Source organism: Puntigrus tetrazona, chromosome 4, assembly GCF_018831695.1.
Source record: "Puntigrus tetrazona isolate hp1 chromosome 4, ASM1883169v1, whole genome shotgun sequence".
Lineage (NCBI taxonomy): Eukaryota > Metazoa > Chordata > Actinopteri > Cypriniformes > Cyprinidae > Puntigrus > Puntigrus tetrazona.
In genome coordinates, this window is record NC_056702.1 from 23,676,567 (window position 1) to 23,685,215 (window position 8,649).

Genomic DNA, 8,649 nt, shown 5'->3' on the forward strand with positions numbered 1-8,649 from the left:
GACCATGTAACTCACTCAATAAACTTGTGTTGAACTGCTATATAAAATGAACATTTACGATCACGCGCACGTGCTGATTCAACTAGATACAAAAATAAATAAAACATGGGACTTCTTCGTTTGTTATTTGAATTGTTGTATTCTAACAGGGTTCATGCAATTTATGCAACGAATGCTTTTGGACTCAAGACGTGTAAAGCTCGTTAATACTGAGCTCTGATTGGCCAGTCATTGTTATTTGGTTTAAAAACTATTATATGTACAGAATATTACTATTTAATTTGCAATAAAGGTTTTACGCGACACACAACATTATTCATGTAAAAAGGGGCGGGAAGAGGGATGGTGGTTTTACTGAGGGGATATGTTGTTGTTGTTGTTGTTTTTATTATAAAAGGTACATTTTATAACAAATCATGTGAGGAAAAGACGTCTTCTGAAGGGTTCGACCGGTTTCTTCTGAGTCGTATGACGTTTTAGGAGAAGCTACAGTCCAACAATGACACTTACAAGAAGGATTTTAACGCTTTGTCAGAACGAGGACGTAAAAGGAAACAGAAAAAAAACAGGCTAATGCCTTCAACAAAGAAATGCGGAATATGTGAGGGAGGAAGACGCAAAGCAAAGATGGATACCAATGATAAATATACACACCCTTAAGACACCCTTTTTTAAATCAAACTGGAAGCCTGATTCAAATCAAAATGATATGTGTTGCTGTACTTTTTATTTAAGTCATTAATTTATTAATTTGTTTTTGGTACTTTGGTAGGATATGTCAGCAAAGAGCACACAATGAAAAAGTGACAAGATCATGCAGGTCAGGATCAATATTTTACAAGACCAAGACACATTTACAAAATCGGATGACTTTTATATACAGGTAGGTGTAATAAAACACAATTCATGTCATTTCAAATCATTTTAAAATGTTTTCACATAAATCTTTCAATATCGCAGATTCAGTCAAGGATTACGTTTACGTCAAGTGGACATGGTCCAGGATGGCATTGCTGGAAGCTCTGGCCAGGAAACTGAGATTTGTCTGCAGGAAAGCCTTGAAGATGTTCAAAAGCAAGACAGGACAACGGATTGGTGGAAGAAGGGAATTCATTGTGAAAGATGAAAGCAACATCCGCCATAAAAGGAAGGTGGGATATCCTTTCTGTAACTGTTTTATAAGTGAAAACCACTGAAATGCAGTATCCATATGAATTATTCTTTTAAATTGGTTCATTTGATTCAAACGGATGAACCCGTGCACTAAACTGCATCGTCTGAAAATGTTTGCATCTCATGTAAACACTATTCCACTATTGGCTTTTCAACCAAAACTCACTTTTTGTGACGTGACAGTGATTCCAACTCAAAATCAAATCTCTCATAGTCTGTGATTCCAAGCCTGGGTCTCTTCTAGCAGGACTCCAGTTACTATGATAGTTCATACTTCATATTAGAATACATTTAGGATGTGCTTTACTTTGAAATTCATATTTAAAACTAATATGAAATATATTATATTGATACATTAGTGAATTTATAAATAATTGACAAAACTTTTAAACTCTCTGAGTCGGAGTGCATGCTGGGAGTGAGTGGACGAAGCCGGTTGGCGTGAGTGAGAGTATCTCCTTGGTTGAGTGAGATTTCCCTACCTTTTTTTCCTTTAATCAGACCTTTCTGTTAAAACGTTTAAACATATATAGGTATAGTATAAAGGCTTCCTACTGACTTTAGTCAGTGAGTGGGAAGAATGGCGTTGGATGCGGAGATTTCTCCGTTTAACACTCAAGCACGGATGTAAATGTATGCCTGATGCGGCGGTGTCGGTAGAGGACTGTCTGATCGCCGTGAGCGCGGCAGTCGGGCGCGCTAACATTAGATCTGCTTCCCGTATGAATAAGGCCATTGTGTTTTTTCTTAGCGAAAGCCAAATGGTGGATGATCTAATCGAGTCTGGTTTGATTATCAATGACACGTTTGTACCTGTTTTACCTTTGTCAAGCCCATCCAAAAAAGTGGTTTTATCCAACGTGCCTCCGTTCATCAAGAATGAAAAGCTAGAACAAATCCTCCAGAGGTATGGCAAAATAGCCAGCCCTATCAAAATGATTCCTCTTGGTTGTAGAAACCATGAAATTAAACATGTAATGTCCTTTCGCCGTCAAACCTTCATGATTCTGAACGCTCAAAGTGATCCTTTAAACTTGTCAGCAAAATTAACCATCGATGGCAAAGATTACACCATTTTTATTAGTTCTGAGTCCATGAGATGTTTTGTCTGTGGTGATTTTGGACATGTCAGGCAGACTTGCCCGAATCGCGAAAGGCCAGCGGCGGCGCGACACGGCTCCGCTTCGCTGATGCGGAGAAAAGCGCGGAGGCCGGCGCGTATCCTGCTGCGGCCGCTGTGGCGTCAGAACTGCAGCCGGCCGGGGCGCCCTCTGTGCCGGATGATCCGTCTGCCGAGTCAGACGCTCGCTGACCCGCATACAGGGACGAGCTTGGGGCGCTCGCAGCTCGTGCCTGCCGATTCGCTTCAACAAACTAATGAAAACAAAAGTACTGTAACCGATGACCCCATCATTCCAGATGACATTTCATCTCAGGAATTATTAGATCTAAAGGGGCAAATTGAGGAATCTGACAATGACTACGAGGACATTGAGCTAATGGATAATAATGGGATGGATTCAGAACCTGCCTCTGGAGGTAAGACCAAGCTTTATTCTCTTCAGCAGATCAATCACTTTCTTGATGTTACAAAAGGACTTCGTAAGCCAAAAATTTAGTCTTATTTCCCCGATTTGGAATTGTTTTTGATGTCCTGTAAACTGGCAATGAGAAAAGCCACTTTCGATGAATTTGACAAACCTAAACGGTACCGGCTCAAGAAGCTTCTCAGTAATGTTAGAAGTGTGTTACATTCACAAGAAAAAAATGAATATGGATTGGTTGTGGTCTAGACACCCCTGGCCCTGTGGTTCAGTATTACTGAGTGTTTTTTTTTTTTTTTATTTCTATGGCACCCTTGAGGTTTAGCTCATTGAATATTAATGGATGTCGTGATACAGTAAAAAGAGCTCGTCTTTTTAGTTATATTATGATAAAGAGCTCAAGTGTGGTGTTTCTGTAGGAAACACACACAGATAACACTAATCAGACACAGTGGCTGAGTGAATGGATGGGTCAGGCTATTTTGAGTCATGGCTCCAGTGTCAGTGCAGGGGTTGCTATTCTACTTGCACCTGAATTTAAGGAACAACCTGTAAGTGTTTTTGAGCTGGTGTCTGGCCGTTTACTGAGGGTTGATATAACTATTCGTGGTACTCAATTTTCATTTGTTAATGTGTATGCTCCCAATATTGGGGCTGAACGTGTAACCTTTTTCAAGAAACTTGAAGTTGCGTTGAGTGTTGTTCCTCAGGATAGGATTATTGCTGTGGCCGGAGATTTTAACTGCACCTTAGATCACACTTTGGATAGAAACCATGAAGAACCACATAGTTGCTCAGCAGACACACTTCGATCATTGATCACTTATCATAATCTTGTAGATGTTTGGAGAGAATCTTTTCCTCAGGTTAGGCAATACACTTGGTTGAAAGTGAACTGCAACATGATTTCTGGGGCTAGACTAGATAGGATCTATGTACGGAAAAACCAAAGAGATAAATTCTATAACAGCTGTATTTTTCCTACTTTCTCTCTATCGATGTTACAACCTCTATGAACACTTTGAAACTTTCATACTGGAAAATTAACAATAAATTATTGCTAGATCACAACTTTGTTAGTTCTTTCACTGCTTTCTGGGAGATCTGGAGAGAGAGAAAAGGACAGTTTAAGTCCCTGAGTCAGTGGTGGGACATTGGCAAAGTTCAAATTAAACTTTTTTGCCAGAGTTACTCCGCTTACAATAAACGTTTTTTGGACAATAAGATGGAACAACTTGAACAAGAAATACGTCAGCTAAACACTGATGGTGACATTGAAACTACCACAAAGGATTTTGAGCACAGCAAGCTTCTTTTACACAACCTCTTAGAGGAAAGAGCCCAGGAAATGCTGATTCGTGCAAGATTTCAAACTTTTAACAGTATGGATGCTCCTACAGCTTTTTTTTCAAAATGGAGAAGAAGACCCTGGATAGAAGTGTTCTAGGTTTTCAGAGTAAGCCTTTCAGAGTAAGTAGAGGCATACGGCAAGGGTGTGGCCTCTCAGGAATCCTGTATGCTATTGCAATTGAACCTTTATTGGTACTATTGAGAAACAAGCTGTGTGGTATATCTTCAGTGTTTCCTTACACTTCAGATTCAATGACTGTCAAACTGAGCGCCTATGCTGATGATGTTACTGTTTTTATTAGATCTGCTCGGGACGTTGTGAACTTAAGTGAGTCCCTGGAGATCTATCAGAAAGCTTCCTCATCCCGAATTAACTGGCAGAAGAGTGCCTCCTTTTTATTGGGTTATTGGGAGAATGGAGGCCCTCCAGCACTTCCTCAGAACTGTTCCTGGAGTCTGGATGGGTTTAAAGTGTTGGGGGTCTTTCTCGGGACTGATCAGTTTATTCAGAAAAACTGGGATGGTTTTTTGAGAAAATTTCCGGTCGGCTAAATAGATGGAGGTGGATTCTGCCTCAATTATCTTATAGAGGCAGAGTGCTTATTATTAACAACCTGGCAGCCTCTGTGATGTGGCAGCGCGTAAGTGTTCTTGATCCACCAAAAGCTTTATTGCAGCGCTTACAGAAAATGTTTGTTGACTTCTTTTGGGATGGCTATCACTGGTTTCCTCCTGCATATCTTCACTTACCAGTTAACGAAGGGGGACAAGGGCTGATTGATTTGGTAGCAAAGGTTAAATCTCTCAGGCTAAAGACTGTCCAAACTTTACTCTACCCTGTGGTCTATAGGCCGTGGGTTTCATTTGGATTAGCCCTGCTCAGGACTTTTGGTCATTTTGGTCTCGATAGGCAGTTGTTTTTAATGTCTTCTTTTAGCAGTAATTTTTCAACAGATGTAATGGTTTATAACTCTGTTTTAAATTCTTGGTCTATTTTTAAATTTGGTAGAGATGAGAGCTATCATTTTGGTCTGGAAGAACCACTGTTCTGTAACTCTCTACTGGACTACAATACTGACTCTTCTAAAGCACTTGTAAAATGTTTTATGGAAAAAGGAATTAATAAACTTTCAGATTTAGTTGATACTTCTTCAAAGGTATGGAGGTCAGTGGTAGACATCTGCAGTCAGACTGGTTTTAAGTCAGTTAGAACTGTAGAACGGCTCATAGGTGGGCTGAAAGCAGCTCTTCCCTCCACGCTTCTCCTGTTTATTAACTGTTTTCTGTTAGGGGGTCCATCCAGAGTTTTTTTTCCCAAGTTACTTGTGTCTCCCAATGTTAGTTTTTTATATGACGACCAGGAAGGAAAGTTACTGTCCTTTAATAAGCTGAAAGAGCTTGATTTTCAGGTGGCCGGAAAGAGAGACCTCTATCATATATGTGTTAAGACAGTTTACTTTGAACAAATTAAAGATAGAAGTGACACAAAATGGAGGGAATTTTTAACAGTCCCTGCTGAGGAGGATGCCCCTTCTTGGAGGATTTTGTACAAGGGCCCTCTTCCTAAACGTTCTGGGGACCTACAGTGGAGGCTGTTACATTGTACTCTGCCCACTAATTCTCATGTTTCCAAATTTAATTTGAATGTTTCTCCATCCTGTTATTTCTGTTCCTTATCTGAATCTGTTTTCCATGCTTTTACTGAGTGTTTTAGATTAGCTCCAATGTTTACACTGCTCGAGAGACTAATTGGAGGTTTGGGCTTTGTTTTTAGTAAGACATTGTTTGTTTTTGGATGTAAATATTCAAAAGCACACAGTCAAGAGTGTACCTTAGCCAATTTTATCATGGGACAAGCTAAACTAGCCATTTGGAAGTCTTGTAGATTGGCTGCTGAAGGCGAAATATAAATGTTCTTCGATATTTCACTGCTTTGATGGAGTCCAGGATAAGAGTGGAACATAGATTTTCTCAAATGACTGACAACTTGCATGATTTTGAGTTCAAATGGTGTGTAAATGGTATTTTGCTGTCACTTTGTGAGGATGGGGAAATAATATTTAACTGGTGATGTATAGTGAGTGATTTTATTTATTTATTTATTTTTAATAAAGCGTGTTTAAAAGTCAAAAAGTCTCTCTGTCTCTCTCTCTCTCTCTCTCTCTCTCTGTGTCTCTCTCTCTCTCTCTCTCTCTCTCTCTCTCTCTCTCTCTCTCTCTCTCTCTCTCTCTCTCTGTCTCTCTCTCTCTCTCTCTCTCTCTCTCTCTCTCTCTGTCTCTCTCTCTCTCTCTCTCTCTCTCTCTCTCTCTCTCTCTCTCTCTCTCTCTGTCTCTCTCTCTCTGTCTCTCTCTCTGTCTCTCTCTCTGTCTCTCTCTCTCTCTCTCTCTCTCTCTCTCTCTCTCTCTCTCTCTCTCTCTCTCTCTCTCTCTCTCTCTCTCTCTCTCTCTCTCTCTCTCTCTCTCTCTCTCTCTCTCTCTCTCTCGCTCACGAAACGTCATGCTGTTAAAGTAGCGTCTGTGGTGAGCATCGAAGCGTGTTGTCTGGCTGTTGGAGAAGTAGTGGGACATGCTAGTGTTTTATCCGTGTCTAGAATGAATAGCGCAATTGTCGTCTTTCTGGATAACGTAAACAAGGCAAACGAGCTGGTAGAAAGAGGAATTGTCATTGACGGGGAATTTGTTTCGGTTCTTCCACTTTCTTTACCAGCCAAACGAGTAATTTTGTCCAATGTACCGCCAATTGTTAGTGACGAGATCCTAACACAAGCTTTGGCATGGTATGGAAAAATAGTTTCCCCTATAAAGAAAATACCAATCAGTAGCCAGTCACCATTACTGAAACATATCGTGTCTTTTAGGAGGTTTGTACATATGATCATCCCGGATGACGCTGACTTGGATTTAACGCTAAGCTTCAGAATTGATGATTTTAGCTACGCTATTTTTGTCTCTACTGGTAAAGTCAAGTGTTTTGGATGTGGACAGACAGGGCATGTAATTCGGAATTGCCCAAATAAAAATAATGAGGAAGGAGATACAAACAAGGATGGAACAGGTGAAAATAGAAAGGATTCCGAGGAGGAAATCCAGGAAATAGTTTCAGCTGTGGTGGAAAATGTGGTGGAAAGGACGGTAGAAGCTGATACAGAGTCAGGCTTTCTTCAGACTGAGCATACCGAGATAAACTCTAATGTTTTGCCTGAAATTACTAATGGTGGAGAAAATCAAATCTGTGTAATGGATGAAGCAGCACAAGTGTTCCCGGAGCAAGAGCAATCATGCTTCAAAACCCCAAAAAAAGGAAAAGATGAGTAAGTGTTTAGAAGCTAAAGTAAGCAGGACAGATAATGACCAAGATGAGAACATGCTAGAAGAGAGCGACAGTGACTCAGAGTGTAGTGTGGGTCTGTCCCAGGAGAAGTCACACCTCGCAGTTACGGTCTTGAGGATATAAAGTTGTTCCTCAAGTCGACAAAGAATAAAAGAGGTGTAAAAGTACAAGAATACTTCCCAGACCTAAAACAGTTTGTTGATCAAGCAAAATTTCTGATGGCCAGTGATTTTTTCACTGATAGAGAAACGTATAGGCTAAAAAAAATCGTGGTTAAAGTAAATAACTCTCTAAGTAATGACGCTGTTTAAGAAGAAAGTTTCTTCCTCTTGTACGAGAGATGAAGTTAAGTTTTTCTGTTTTTTCGTTTTTGCTTTTCTTTTATTTGATGCTATGAATGGGATACATATTGCATCTATGAATGTTAATGGTGCAAATAACATTAAAAAAAGAGCACAGATTTTCCATCAAATAGAACAGAAGAACATACACATCACTTTTTTACAGGAGACTCATAGTAGCTCAGAAAATACAGTTGACTGGATGAAAGAGTTCAAAGGTGTATCTGTGTTAAGTCACTTCTCAATTGTGAGTGGGGGGGTTGCTATTTTATTCAGTGAAAATTTTAAGCCAGTGTCATATGATGTAGATGAAATAGTGAAAGGTAAATTGTTAAAAGTCAGAGCTGTTTATGAAAACTCTGTTTTTACTCTTATTTGTGTCTATGTTCCCACTGCACCAATACAAAGGCTTTTGTTCTTTGACATCCTTTGTTCAGCACTAAAAAATTGTAGCACTGATGATTTTTTATTTGTAGGCGGGGATTTTAATTGCACCGAACTAGATTTGGATCGAAACCATGTGGAACCTCATAAGGCCTCACGAAAGGTTTTAACTCACTTCATTCAAAAACATGATCTGTGTGATGTTTGGAGAGTAATGAGTGGGAATGTAAGACAGTACACATGGGCTCAATGGAACAATTATGTATCATTGGCAAGACTGGATAGATTTTATGTTTTTAAACATCATTTGAGTATGTTTGAAAAATGTTTCATTACACCTTTGTCTTTTTCTGATCACAGTATGATAAGTTGTAAATTTATTTTGAAATCAGTTAAGACTAAAAGTGCATATTGGCACTTCAACACAAGTCTTTTAAATGATAAATTATTTATTGAATCATTTAGATCTTTTTGGAAGGTTTTTAAAGAACAAAAATCTTCTTTTAAATCCATACAGCAGTGGTGGG

The 8,649-nt window shown here is 39.4% G+C and overlaps 1 protein-coding gene across 1 annotated transcript in view; it reads left to right on the forward strand.

Annotated features, from left to right (window-relative positions):
• LOC122342945 (NACHT, LRR and PYD domains-containing protein 12-like) overlaps positions 1–8,649 on the forward strand; it is a 510,774-nt gene that overhangs the window by 42,769 nt on the left and 459,356 nt on the right.